Raw genomic sequence first — 15,016 nt, 5'->3', positions numbered from 1 at the left:
AAAAGGGAGGTGAGAGCTGAAAATAGACCTCTGGAAGTGATGCTGGTGAAGTAGTAATAGGGGGAAAAGAAATGGCATATGAGCCGAATGAGAACTTTGCATTACACCTTACTGTGGAAGACATTACCACTGTGGCTAAGGACCGTGCGTGCCAGGGAGAACGAGTGAGAGCCTTTGCTATTACAAACGAAAAAGTGCCAGGGAAACAAAAAGGCATACATTGTACAACACGAAGCTCTTAAAGATATTGCCGAAGAGATAGCAGATGCATTTGTTATGATCTTTCAAGAATCACTCGATTCTGGTATGGGTTCGGAGGACAGTAAAATTTCAAATGTCACTGCACACGTTAAGAAGGGAGGAAGGCAAATAAAGAAATAAAACATTTTAAGACTGATAGACTAACCTCAGCAGCTCTGAACATTTTGGTGTCCAGTAATAACAGTGATGTTTCTGATAATCGGAGATTAATGATAAAGCTGTCAAAAACAGGATAAAAGGAAAAGCAGTGGATGTCCTTTACTTGGATTTTCGAAAAGCAGTTGATATGGTGCTACTCATGATGCTTCATAACAAGATAACATCACATGGCATTACAGAAAAGATAATGACGTGGTTGGACGGATAGTAGAATAGCAGGAATCAGCAAGTGGAATAAAGGAGGCATTATCTGGTTGGCTGCCAGTAACTGGCAATCTTCCTCAGGGGCCTGTATTTAGAATGCTACCTCTCATAGTGCTTGTCAATGATTCAGATAATGGAATTGATAGCTTACTTGCAACGTTCAGAGATGTTCTGCAAACAGTTGGATGGGTCGGTAGTGCAGAGGAAGCAATACGATTGAGGAAGGAAATTTGAGCATCAGGGTATATGGTGAGAGGGCAGGTGTATGGGGTTGAATCAATCCGGGATCAGCCATTACAAAATGATAGACAGGATCATTGGTTTGAATGGATTAATTCTATTCCTTTGTCTAATGGCTTCATGATCTAAGGACTTATACAAATTGGCAGAATGGTCGAACAAAATAGCAGATGGAATACAGTTTTCAGAAAGGAATGAAAATGCATTTTGGCAAAAGGAACAAATGTACAGAATGTTATCTAAGACAATTCAAACATGAGAGGAGCAGAGGGCCTGAAGAGACGACTTGCTAGACTCCGTGAAGGTTGATTTACAGATTGAGCTTGTCATGAAGAAGGAAAGTGCAATGTTGTTATTCATTTCAAAGTGGAATATAATATAAAAACAACAAGATGTTGCTGAGGTTTTATAAGATACTCTTCTGCTCTTGGAAATATTGCCTTTTAAGTTCTTCCAGTATTTTAATCATTCAAAGATATGTTTTCCCTTCCTCTGCGATTGATGCTGTACAGCCCTTGTCTGATGATAGCACATCTGTTCATCTTGGGACCAAAACGGCTCACTGTACTGCATGAGCGGCATCCCCAGCGCTCGATAAAGCTTCATTCAAAATTACGCCTTGCTTTTATATTCTATTCCTTCTGAAATGAAGGTTCCACTGCTAATGTAATGGCCATTCTGTAGAAGCTGGGTATGGAATATGGTTAGAGATAACGGGTGTTTTGGAATGTGATCCTTTACAGTTCTTACTGTTCTTTGTAAATTTTCGAGAATGAATTCGGCCGAAATATGTTGCTAAAACAAAGACGTTAACACGAATATCACGGAAGCGTTCTTTGCATTTGTTGTAAGTTTACTATTGAACTTTGTTTGGCAGATTTTCGAAAGCCTGAAGTAAATTATACGGAACGCTTTTTTCATTTGTCGGAATATGATCCATTTTGCTTGTTGTAGGCACCTAAATACCTATTGTATATATTTCATGTTCATCCATCTGTTGTATCATCTCATGGTACTCATTTTTGAATTCAACTAGCTCTACCACATCTTCCCCTCTGCTTAATGTTCTGTGGTTATCTAGACCAATCTAGATGTCAGATTTTTTTTGGAAAAAATTCTACTATTTGCATTCATTGCTTTAGCTTTAAAGGTGGACGAGCATTTATTTTCAAATCATCAGGAAGGTGTTTTAAGATGTAATTGGTTTGGTTGCTTCTGAACTGAATCCCTATATTCCTCTGTTTCAGTTGAATTAGAGAGCGGGTTTGAAGACAGTCAAAACCCCAGTAGTCTGAGAGTGTCGCTGGGAATTGCATGGGTAACCTGCACTGCCGTCTTAGGGGACGGAATAAGGTGCTGGGACCATCTCTTACAGTCACTCTACATGAGCACACAGTTCTGCAATATGGGTTGCTATACGAAGTGATTTAACCTGAGGTCGGTGCCCAGAACTGCTGCCACTGGATTTGACCCGTGATTTTACTGTTGTATTCCAGACTCACCCTGCTCGGATTATAGACAATGACCGTCAGTAACTCGACAACAGAATAGGTGCAGTTCTGTGTAACGTCCGAAATGTGATGACGATCAAACTAGGATTCTAACTACACAGATGTCTTCATCTATTTGCATAAGTGGCTGAGGTTCATTTGGAAGCATTGTGGAGAACGGTGGGGTGTCTCACATACTGTCCTCCTCGTAGGCAAAGTAGGTCAGCTGCTGTCTGGATCCACTTATGTTTGTGACATTGCGGCGGTGTCCTGGTTAATCAATGAACATCTGTTTGCACAAAGTAGCTCCATATGATCATAAGAACATTAAAAAAATAAGAAATAGGAGCAGGAGTAGGCCATCCGTCCCATCCAACCTGTCTCGCTATTCAATAAGTTTATGGACGATCTGTCTGTAAACTCAGCTCCATCGACCTGCCTCTTCCCCATAACCCTTAATTGTCTTACAATGTAAAAAAAACCTATCTAACTCTTTCTTAAATATAGTTAGTGAAGATGCCTCAACTGCTTTCCTGGGCAGAGAATTCCACAGATTCTCCTCATGTCCGTGCTAAATCTTCTCCCCTGAATCTTGAGGCAATGTCCCCGAGCTTTAGTCTCACCTACCAATGGATACAACTTTCCTACTTCTATCTTATCTATCCATTTCAAAATGTTGCATGTTTCTATAAGATGCACCCTCATTCTTCTGAACTGCAGAGAACATAATCCCAGGCTACTCAATCTCTCCTCATAGGTGAACCCCTTCATCCCGATGCAATATTTGCGGGCGAAGTACTTAAAATCACGAGTTTCTTTTTTTTTCGGTCTCCTGCACTGGCTGTTCTGCACAGCAACAGCCTGTGTTATCTCGCCGTATATAGAGGATCTGGACAAACACACAACCATAACAGCAAGACAGCACTGAGCTATGCAGTAGTACTTAGTGTCTCAGCTTTGGAACAGTAGTCAGTGGATGTTAGAAACAAGGGGTTATTCTGTACTTATCGCCCCCAATTTCCACCTTTCCACCTCACTCTCTCTCTCTCTCTCTCTCTCTCTCTCTCTCTCTCTCTCTCTCTCTCTCTCTCTCTCTCTCTCCCCCCTCTCTCTCTCTCCTCTCTCTCAATTCCATCTCTCTCTCTTTCTCCTTCTCTCTCTCGCTCTCTAACTCTCTGTCACTCTCTCTCCTTCCCCTTGCCTCGCTGCCTCTTCAACTATGCTTTCTCTCTCTAATTCACACACTCTTACATCTCCATCTCTGTTCCAGCTGCTCTCTCTCACAACTCCTGCATCTCTATTGAGCAATTTCATCTCTCTCTCCCATCCGTCCCTCCGCCCCTGTCCACATTTCGCCATGTTCCGTCCCCATCCCTCTGTCTCCGTTTGGAATATGTGCATCCACCTCGCACTCTACCCTGCCATATCATCTTCAATCCACCCGCAGAGACTCAGTATCAGAGAAAGCACCGTGCCGGAGATGTTGTTGATGCTAAGCCTGGGTCTGGGTTATTGAAAACACAGGAAACACTGGGTCTAAATGCACCTCCAGCATGTTGGCAGTTTGTAAGAGTGGGAAAGCACGGTCAATGGTGTTCAGGACACAGTGACGTCACCCATGAACTGAGGAGTGTCACAGATCCAAGGACCAAAGTTTCTGACGACATTCACCATGTGTAGGTGTGAGCGCAGAGCAGGGCTTGGGATGATGAAATGGAATATGCAGCGGCCGGGTAAGTGTGTGGGAAGGTGGCAATGGAATATCGTGTGGATGGCTGTAAGGGCATCTACCGTGGTGCTGAAGACAATGTCTTTATTAAATAGAAAGTGATCTGTGGGTGCTGATGCCCAGTTTGTGGAGCAGGGCCACCACACCAGAGACTGAAAACCAGCCTGGGAGAACAGTCGCTAACTCACTGCACTGATGGCGCTGGGCTTTCTCCCCAAAGAGCTTGCTCAGTGAAGAGGGAAAAGTTCGTTCGAATTGTGCGTGACATTTTTGCAGCTGTACCGAGTGTATTGTGGACAGTGTTAGTCTCGGAGAGGGCAGTGAAGATTACCTAGGGAGGGGTACTGGTCTGTCCTCTGGAGTAGATATTAACAAATAGAATCAGAATCACACAAAATGCTTGAGGAACTCAGCAGGCCAGGCAGTAAATATGATTAAAAAAAAAGTACAGTTGTAGTTTCGGGACGAAACACTACTCTAAGACTGGAGAGAAAGAAAAAGCTGAGGCATCGACATAAAACGTGGTCTGGAGGAATTGAGAGAATGGGATGGTGTTTTACAAGTAGCAGTGCCCGACGAGGTATAGAACAAGTACGAGCGTAGAACGCCATCCCCTTCTCTCAGTTCCTCCGTCTTCCACAACCAAGCACACCTCTCCTTATCTCCTTATCCACATTCTGCTCTCCACACGGATCTCCCAGTGTTCGACTTTCTTATCTTTGCAAGTAGAAGAAGTGCCACAGATCCTTACCTAAACAGTCCTTTCATGTGAGCCAACACTTCCCCTTGAGTCTGTTACGGTCACTTATTGTGCCCGTTGCTCCCGGTGTGGCCTGCTGTATATCGATGAGACTCGATGTAGATTGGGAGACCGCTTCACCATGCATCTACTATCCATCCGCCAGAACCAGCGGGATCTTGCAGTGGCCACCGACTTTAATTCCAATTCCCATTCCCATTCAGATTTGTCCATCCATGGCTTCCTCCAAAGTGGTGACAAGGAACAACACCTTTTATTCCATTTGGATATCCAGCAACCAGATGGCATGAACATCGATGTCTAAAACTTCCTGCAATGCGCCCAGGCCCTTTCCCCTTTCCTCCAATTCCTATCGCCTTTCCCCTCTCTCACTTCATTTGCTTGTCCGCCCGTCGCCTCCCTCTGGTGTTCCCCCCACCTTTTATTCTTCTTTCTATCATGGCCTCCATCCTCTTTCACCAATCAACTTCCCATCTATTTACTTCATCACTCCCCTTCCAGGATTCACCTATCACACGGCGTTTCTATCTCCCTCCACCCAACGTTATATTCTACTCCTCAGGTTTCTGTTTTCCAGTCCTGCCGAAGGGTTTCAGTCGGAAAACGCCAGTGTATTTGTTTCCATAGATGTTTCCTAGATGGGAAATATAAAGGTTTGCGTGTGTTGGAGAGCATTACTGGAAGTTTCAAAGATCACTGTTCATGCCATCGAGTTGGAGGCGAGCCAATCAGAACATCAGGCTTTCTCCATCCTAAGTGTGGCTTCCTCACGACAGAGTGGAGATCAGGGATGGACATACCTCAATGGGAATGGAAGTGGAAGACCACTAGAATGAAAAGCCTCACCCTGAGAGCATATGCGGCGGCGACCGAGGACTTGAGAGCAGGGGATGGCGTTTTAACATGCAGCAGGGTTGAACAAGTAATAGTTACTCTCGCCCTCCGCCCCTTTCCATTCGGATCGTATATTCGTCTCTGCGCACCGATCTTCCTCCTGGCAAACGGAGCAGTTGCTACACCTGCACCTACACATCCCCCCCCCCCCACCCCCGCACTGACATTCGGTGGTCCCGGTGCGGCCTGTTGTATATCAACGAGACTCGACATACATTGGGAGACATACATCTGTCCGACCACCCCACCCCTCTATCCGCCCTTAAACCTTGCAAATCCGCCTCGGCAGATTTCACCCAGTCACTCTTCCTCTCCCGCCTAATCTCTAGGAACTCTCCTTCCCTTTATCTCTAAGAGAGTTCCCAGCAGGTTTTATGTCTTTTTCTGGAATGGAAGAGGCCGGCTGGGGTGTTCTAACCGTTGGAGGGCATGGATAGTCCACACATTGGGAATGTTATCCCATGTTGCAGATGTGTTTCTAAGGTACACCATACAGATTTAAGAGGCGGGGTGAGAGGTTCACAGGTTCACAAGCCGTAGGGCTAGCTGTGGTGGTGCTGGGGTTTCTGGAGCTGGATTGCGGTGCCCTGGTGGGGGAGGATGGATATACTCTTGCCTGCAATCCCTAGTATCGAGATGAAACATGAGAATTGTGGCTTTTTTGCCACCATACGTAATCAATACGAAGCTGTTGGGCACCAGAATTGAACCAACGGGCCGAAGGGCTGCCTGCTGTATGACCCTTTCAATGACCCTATGCTGATGGCAAATACTGGGTAGTGACTGCTTCTGTTTACACAGGGTGACCATGCTGCCCGTGTTTCTGCTTACTGGTCTTCGAAGCTGGCTTGAGTGAAAGGTGAGCTGTGAGCGAAATCGCTTTCCTTCTGCAGTCCCACATCTGCCGCTCAGTCCCGATCCCTGCCGAGCCCGGCCTCCCTGCCCTGTACCGCCTCCGACATGAACCCTGCCTGCCTCGCCTCCCTCTTTCCATTCCGTCTTCCTGCACCAGCCTGCCTCCTCTACCCTGCTTCCATGCACCAACTCGCATCTCCAATACACAACGCTTAAACCCTGATTCTCCCTGCTACGTAGACCGGGGCAAGGACGACAATGGAATAGTCGGTTTACACAAATGTATTCAGCCACGTCAGTAACGGTCGACACTCGGCTACAGCCAATATAAGAGCTACGAAGCGAGCTCCTTTCACAAAATATATTCTCTCTCGAAAACCAAGTCAAAACATGTGTAACTCCTGCACGTCAAAGCATTGGTTTCACCCGCATGGGCACTCACCACATCATCACAATCAATATGATGTAGTACTCTATCCAGTCCAACCACTTACCAGCCCATTTCCTTCTTGGCTTCATACTCATTTCTGTGCTGATACTCAGCCCATCTTACCAACTTTCTACACCCAGTGAACATCCCCTTTCATACCTACTCTCGAGACCATCCAGCACGCCTTCCATTCCTACTCACCAATCTTATCTCCTAGCCCTCCTTCCGCGTTTCTCTCTCCAGGACACTCTCCTCACGATTGCTCTATGTACAATGTCCCGTGTTTCTTACAGGCCTTGCTTCCATCATTGTGTTCTGCATCGCTACCCATCGGGACTAAATACCAGCCCGATGACCCTCTGCAAACGTGGCTCAGTATAAATGTTTAATTGGACTGTTCCCTTTGCGGTTTTGGCCAGGCATATTTATCAGGGAGAAACCGGAAATAATAAGTATGGATTGGAGAGGGGGACTTTGTGCAACAAAGCATGTTTGGGTAAGGAGACTGGTCCAAAAAGACGGGACGGGAAAAGGGAGGCGATGGAGACAGGGCCGGTTGTGGGGTGGGGCAGACCAGTGCAGTGAATAAGGAATCACGTCTTTCTGAAATTCTGTGACTACAGCTCCACTGCAGAGACGCTAAGTGTGACGGTTTACCTAAGTGTTGACTTGCTGTACTGGGTCTGCGCTTATCCACAGCCACTATATACGGAGAAATGACAGAGGCTACAGCTATGCCGAACTCCCAGTGCAGGGAGACAAAGACAACTCATGATTCTAAATACATCTGCCGCAAGTGTCGCATCATCGAATGGAGCTACCTGTGCAAACCAAAGCTCATTATTTAACTAGGACACAACATCAATATCACAAACATGAGTGGATCCAGACAGGAGCTGAAACTGCCACCTACTTTGCCTACTGTGAGGACAGGATGTGAGACACGTCGCTGTTCTCCACAAAGCTTCCAAATTAACCTGAATCATTTAAGCAAATAAGAGAAGGCTTCAGCATCGTTAGTGTCCGAGGTTGGTCGTCATTGCTTTTCCGCTGTTACACGGAGCTGCACCTGATCTGTTGTTCCGGTAAAGATGCTGAGTGAGTGTTAATGGAGTAGAGTCCAGGGTAGAACTGTCCATCCACAGGTCGGATCCAGTGGTAAGAGGTGAGGAACCGACCTCAGGTTACAACCCACCATAGAGCAATGACTACTGCAAAACTGTGTGCTCATGTAGACTCACGGTAAAGAATTACCCCGGCACGTTCGACCCCACAAGAGACGATGGTGCAGTTTCCCCATGCATTTGAAATGAAACCAATGCATTTTCCCGATGATATGAAATTAAATGCTACTTCACCAGTAAAGCTAAAGCAATTAAAATAATAGTTGTACTCTTTTTGAAAATTAGGAACATATAATCTAGACGAATAAGTACAGAGAGAAAGATTTTATAGAATTTGTCGAGTTTAAAACCGATTAGCATGATGAGATACAACAGATAGATGACTATGAACTATATAGGTATTTAGGTGTCAAAGCAAAGACAGATCAGACTACTAGAAAGGCAAAATTTCCAAATAATTTAATTCAGGCTTAAGAAAATCTGCCAGATAAAGCTCTTTAATAAACTTAAAAAACGTGCAATGAAGACTTCCGATATAACCAATGTATCACAATGCCATTAGTTTCAATATAATTATGGAGAAGGATAGGTCTGGACCCAGGGTTGAGATTTCCGTAAGAATTTATTAAAATGAGGGGGTGTTGTGGGTCACCCTAGTATGGAAAGGGGTCCAGAAGAGACTCTATGAACGGTGGTGCTTTTAAGAGAGAGGGGGTGAGTCGTCCAGAGCAATAGAGAGAGAGAGAGAGAGGGAGAGAGACAGAGAGGGAGAGAGAGTGAGAGAGAGAGAGAGAGAGAGAGAGAGAGAGAGAGACTGAAAGTGCTCGAAAGATTGATGTTATGGTTCCTCATCTGATTGTTCAACTTTCACAAGGTTACTTGCCTGCTTGTACGGTTTCTGCAGAAAGTGATGGGAGGATCAGTTTGATGGACAGCTGATGTCCAGCATGTGGAGATAAAAAGCAGATCCACTGTTACACACACAGACACACCACGAGACACACACTGTGTGGGACATTGAACGAACTTTGTGCACCCATGTGAAGGTCGGGTTTTGGAGGATCGATTCAGGGAAATCGATCAGTGGCTGACAATGTGAAGAGTTGCGACCAATGAAGAAAGTTCGTAAGTATCATGGTCGTAGTCCGTGACCACAACAGGACATCGGAAGACAACGGGAAGATCGACGGGATCACCTCTCAGACCCCCACTCTCTCTCTCTCTCTCTCTCTCTCTCTCCCTCTCTCTCCAACGTTACTCAACAAAATACCACGAACTGAACTAAACTGTCTTCATCATCGTAAGCTTGTATCCAATAAACCCTGGGTTTGCAAGAGCCTAGTTTTGTCCCACAGATATCTATATCTGTATCACTGCTAACCTGTTTGATATATTTGCATTTATATTACCGTATTGCATAGTTTACTAAAAAGCATTACTAATTTATAGCAATACCAGATTCCAGTGTGTTTTGCATTTCTGTTGCTTCTTTAACCTGGTCACGGGGTACGTGACAGTAGAAAGAAATGAGTTATTAACTTCAAAATTTCTACACTACCACTTAAAGAGTTGTTCTGCATGTGCATGTAACGAGAGCCGTATAACTGATCTCCTTCTACCTTGGGCCACGGACTTATCTCCTTCTCCTTGTTCACAGGTTATGGGGGGAAGGCAGAGGAGGGAAAGATCAGCCAGGAATGAATTCCGGAGCAGAGTTGATGGGGCCAGATGGCCAAATTCTGCTGCTGTGTCTTATGGGCTTATCGATAGGTGTGTGGATCTGAGACTGTGAAGGGCTATGGTCCAGATTCTCTCTCCACAGTGTAACACCCCGGGAAATGTTTCACCGCCAACGTAATGTTCTCTCTGTAGAAGCAGTGTTTGAGTTATGGGGAAAAATAACAGATGCTCTGGAATGAGAGCTGGCTTCTTTGTTTGGAGGGAGGTGAAGAGGGAAGACACTAGAGAGAAGCGGTGGTAGGACTGGACGCATTGGAGAAATTGTAATTACATGGAGACAGGCGCCGAGATCGATGGAGGATCGATGAACTGAGCTCCAACTTGTGCACATTGACTGTTTAATTATAAGCGGCCCTTAGTATATTTTAATCTTTCTTATCTTTACTAATCTTTCAGTTAAGACTCACAAATATAATTTCTTTAATCGTATTCAGTGTGCTGTCTGTTATTTCTGGGCATTCAGCTTTAACAGGGTAGCAAATTACACAGCATTCACACAAACTGGGTTTGGGGTGGGTGCGCCGCATCAGTCTCGCGGGTTTGGCGGGACCAGAGTGTGTCTTTCCTGGACTTACGCAGCCCAGGAAAGCAGCCGGAACCTAGGCACGTGATCGAGTGATTTTTCGAATAAAATAAATGTCCACGACATAGGTGGACTGATGACCATTAGGTCCCTGGGGTTTATCAGCTCTCAGGAGTCGAGTTTTGATCTCACAGTTGTAAATATTATCATTTCTTTCTCGCTTATTTAGTTTTCTAATGCTTTTGGAATTTATTTCCTTATGACACCTGTTGTGTCATTCATGGTATGGATTATCAACGGGCTAATGATAGATAGATAGATAGATAGATAGATAGATAGATAGATAGATAGATAGATAGATAGATAGATAGATAGATACTTTATTCATCCCCATGGGGAAATTCGACTTTTTTTTCCAATGTCCCATACACTTGTTGTAGCAAAACTAATTACATACAATACTTAACTCAGTAAAAAATATGATATGCATCTAAATCACTATCTCAAAAAGCATTAATAATAGCTTTTAAAAAGTTCTTAAGTCCTGGCGGTTGAATTGTAAAGCCTAATGGCATTGGGGAGTATTGACCTCTTCATCCTGTCTGAGGAGCATTGCATCGATAGTAACCTGTCGCTGAAACTGCTTCTCTGTCTCTGGATGGTGCTATGTAGAGGATGTTCAGAGTTTTCCATAATTGACCGTAGCCTGCTCAGCTACCGATGTTAAACTCTCTAGTACTTTGCCCACGACAGAGCCCGCCTTCCTTACCAGCTTATTAAGACGTGAGGCGTCCCTCTTCTTAATGCTTCCTCCCCAACACGCCACCACAAAGAAGAGGGCGCTCTCCACAACTGACCTATAGAACATCTTCAGCATCTCACTACAGACATTGAATGACGCCAACCTTCTAAGGAAGTACAGTCGACTCTGTGCCTTCCTGCACAAGGCATCTGTGTTGGCAGTCCAGTATAGCTTCTCGTCTAACTGTACTCCCAGATACTTGTAGGTCTTAACCTGCTCCACACATTCTCCATTAATGATCACTGGCTCCATATGAGGCCTAGATCTCCTAAAGTCCACCACCATCTCCTTGGTCTTGGTGATATTGAGACGCAGGTAGTTTGAGTTGCACCATATCACAAAGTCCTGTATCAGTTTCCTATACTCCTCCTCCTGTCCATTCCTGACACACCCCACTATGGCCGTGTCATCAGCGAACTTCTGCACATGGCAGGACTCCGAGTTATATTGGAAGTCTGATGTGTACAGGGTGAACAGGACCGGAGAGAGTACGGTTCCCTGCGGCGCTCCTGTGCTGCTGACCACCATGTCAGACCTACAGTCTCCCAACCGCACATACTGAGGTCTATCTATCTATCTATCTATCCTCCTGTTTTCAAAAGGAATACATGTTTTAAATTTGAGCAAAAAGTTACGAAGGCGAACAGACATAAGAAAATGAGTCTGATGAAAGTTTTCAGGTCGAATCGCTAACTGTTTACGAATTTCCATAGGTGATGCCTGGCCTCCAGAGTTCCTACTGCAATTTGTGCGTGCTGCATGCAGATTTCCAGCATCTGCAGATTTTCTCGCATTTCTGATAAGAAATGAATCTTTCCTTTAGTGGATGCGACCAAAGGGGTTCACCAAAGCACTAAATTGACGGGTATATTGTTTCACATACAAAATGATGGAGGAACTCAGCAGGCCAGCCAGCAACTGTGGGAAAAATACAGTCGATAGATCGGACGAGACTCTTCGGAGAAAACAGAACTGAGGAGTAGATTTATAAGTTGGAGGGGGAGTGAGGGAAGGAGGGAAGCTCCATATGATAGGTGGATCCTGAAGGGGGAGGGATGAAGTACAGATGCTGGGAGGTTGATTGTTGAAAGAGACAGAAGGCCACGGGAAAAAGGGGGAGGAGCAGATTTTCTCTTGTTTGTAAGTTTAACTGTTTTTAAAGCTTTTCATAGTTTGCACGCGGTCCTTCAAAGACAACAAACAACTTGTGCTTCTACTCGCTCACCGGGATCATTTTAAAACCTCCCTGACACACCGCAATGCATCTTTGATCTTGAATAAACCAATGGGAAATCCTAACCGTGGCAATGATTTCAAACAAAAAAAAACAGCAGCCGAACACATCATATCGTCGTCATAAGAGAGCCGGTGACTCCTGGATCCCTGACTCCAAAACAAAGACACCTTAACAAAAATGTTGCTTGAATGAATACTGTGAAATAAACATAAGAAGCGGAATTCTTCTCCCCGAGATCCCGCTTAAAAATTCTATCACTTCTTTGATATATTTTCCTAATCGATTCATGCAGCCAAACAGCTGAGGGGCCTTTGGCTGAATTGGGCGGTGCAGGCTGTTATCCTGTGGGGCTCAGACCTCAGAATCTCTGTGCAAGCAGCTGCCTGCCCGCAGGGCGAATTCCAACACACACATTCCTCAGGAGAGGGAGCGGCCTCTGCTGAAATCGGAGCAGCCGGCTCGGGAGCTTGCTGTCAATCAATACTGAAGGAACTTGGTTTAATATATTATTTAACCATTCCTTCTCCACGGTATGGCAGCAAAATCGAACAAAAATAATATTTATGTGATTTTGAATCTCAGAGTGAAGTCGTACCCGTTAGAGTTGGTGCCCGAAATGCTGAAGGTTTATCATCTTTTCATTTTCTCTTTATTTTCGTGTTCGCTGCACTGCCCTGATTCCTTCTGGTTGTTACAGCCAAGGGTGTTAATGGGAACAAGGTCCCTCTGTCTATTAAATGCTCCCAATGGCGTTCACCTCAAATAGTCTCTGACAACCAAGTCCGGCTCCTGGCCTGCACGTGTCGCTTAGCTACTGACCCCGACGGAACAGTTTCTACTGACAGGAGTCGGGGCAAGAGTCATAATAATTGCCGTTTCGGGCAGATATGGCTCGTCAGCCGCGGTTGACAGTTCGTCTGGAAGGAATTCTCTGCTCTCAAACCTCCGCTACCTTATGGCTGAATCTACTCATGAGAAAGGATTCGATCGTAAACACAGAGGGAAAACTCCGGAGCTGCAGTTCCTAAGTTGATTTTACACTGACTGGCAACTCCTGCGACGCTGCCGGTGCCAAACTGTATCGATCTCTGCCGATCCTTGCTGTTCATTATGCGCGTGGAGCGGGGCAGCCTGCTACCGACATCCTCGGCCTGGGGAAGAGGTGGACACCGCAGCCACGGTTCCACCCACCTGACACAGCTGTCGGGTCTGGCTTTGGTGGCGGTACAGAGGAGGTTCACCGGGTTGATTCCTGAGATGGGGGGGGGGGTGATTAGACTACGGGGAACTATTGATTCACCTGGGACTGTACTCGCTGGAATTCAGAAGATTGAGAAGAGATCTGATAGGTACATATAAAAATATAACAGGGATGGAAAAATAGAGACAGGAAAGTTTTTTTTCCCCAGTGGTAGGAAAGACTAGAACGAGGATGCATAGTCTCAAGAGTCGGGGAGTAGATTTAGGATGGAGAACTTCTTTCCCAGAGAGTGGAGAATTCTCCGCCCGATAAAGCAGTTGAGGATACCTCAGTAAATATATTTAAGACAAGGTTTTGATAGATTTTTGCATACTAGGGGAATTCAGGGTGATGGGGAAAAGGCAGGCAGGTGGAGATGAGTTCATGGTCAGATCAGCCATGACCTTACTGAATGGCAGAGCCGGCTCGACGGGGCAGATGGCTGACTTCTGCTCCTATTACCTGTGTTCTTACTTCTTATCTTCGACCGGAGCGGGTCGGACCGTGGGCTGAGGAGGAGGAGTACAGCGAACAGGGGAATCCCTGAGGGGAACAAGGTGAAACACATGCAGAACTATAAAAAGCTGCGTTAACCTTACCTCACGTCCGCATTTATCTTCTCAGTTGATTTCTGGGCCGATCTCACAAGTTCTCTCCTTATTATTCAATTCCAGCTGTCCCCAACCTGGCGCCCAAGGGTCCATCGCATCTAATCGGTCGGGAAAGCTTGCTCGACCCCAAACGTGGGACGGACGTCCTCTCGTTAAAGTCTGCAAGTCCCAGGCTGTGAATTCGAGCCGCCCACGCTCTGCGAGATTCGAAGCTCCGCCCAGCAGGTCCCGTCCTGCCCGGGGCAAGACGAGTTTCACCTTAAACGTCCCAGCACAGAGTCACCTGCTCATTCAGAATCAAATCAAAGCCCTTCCCCAGCTCCCTCCCACTTCAACTGTGAACAAGATATGTCAAGCCCTTTGCTATACAATTGCAGGGAATTCAGCAAAAACTAATCTGTAAATCAATTTCCTTGTTTCTTTTTGTGTTTAATTACAGAAGTTTGGCTATAAAATTCATGTTATTTTGCATGTTTTTTTTTGTTGTAAAGGTGGTCGCGGAACCCCCGCCCCTTAAGTCACCCCCGTGTAAGATAAGTCATACGAAAGAGGAACTGTCCAATACAACGTACCGGGATGGTTGCTTTTCTGGCTCGCTGGGTATTTGCTCCTCTTGCCGGATCATTTCCAGTCGGGTTTCGGAAGCCTGATGTTGGCTCTCTAACTGCTCAGCGGCATGAGTCTCTGAAATATTCGCCGGCCTCCATGGGTATTCAA

The 15,016-nt window shown here is 45.6% G+C and overlaps 1 protein-coding gene across 5 annotated transcripts in view; it reads right to left on the bottom strand.

Annotated features, from left to right (window-relative positions):
- LOC140721817 (uncharacterized) overlaps positions 1-14,516 on the bottom strand; it is a 43,816-nt gene extending 29,300 nt beyond the window's left edge. For 3 of the 5 annotated variants that reach the window (XM_073036626.1, XM_073036627.1, XM_073036628.1), the window contains exon 1: positions 14,288-14,516. The gene's annotated coding sequence lies outside the window, so the exon portion shown is untranslated. The remainder of the gene's footprint in view (positions 1-14,287) is intronic. The other 2 variants (XM_073036629.1, XM_073036630.1) reach the window with 1 other exon arrangement.
- Positions 14,517-15,016: the final 500 nt, after the last annotated feature.

Source organism: Hemitrygon akajei, unplaced genomic scaffold (assembly GCF_048418815.1).
Source record: "Hemitrygon akajei unplaced genomic scaffold, sHemAka1.3 Scf000062, whole genome shotgun sequence".
Lineage (NCBI taxonomy): Eukaryota > Metazoa > Chordata > Chondrichthyes > Myliobatiformes > Dasyatidae > Hemitrygon > Hemitrygon akajei.
This window is presented reverse-complemented; position numbering and strand designations above follow the sequence as displayed.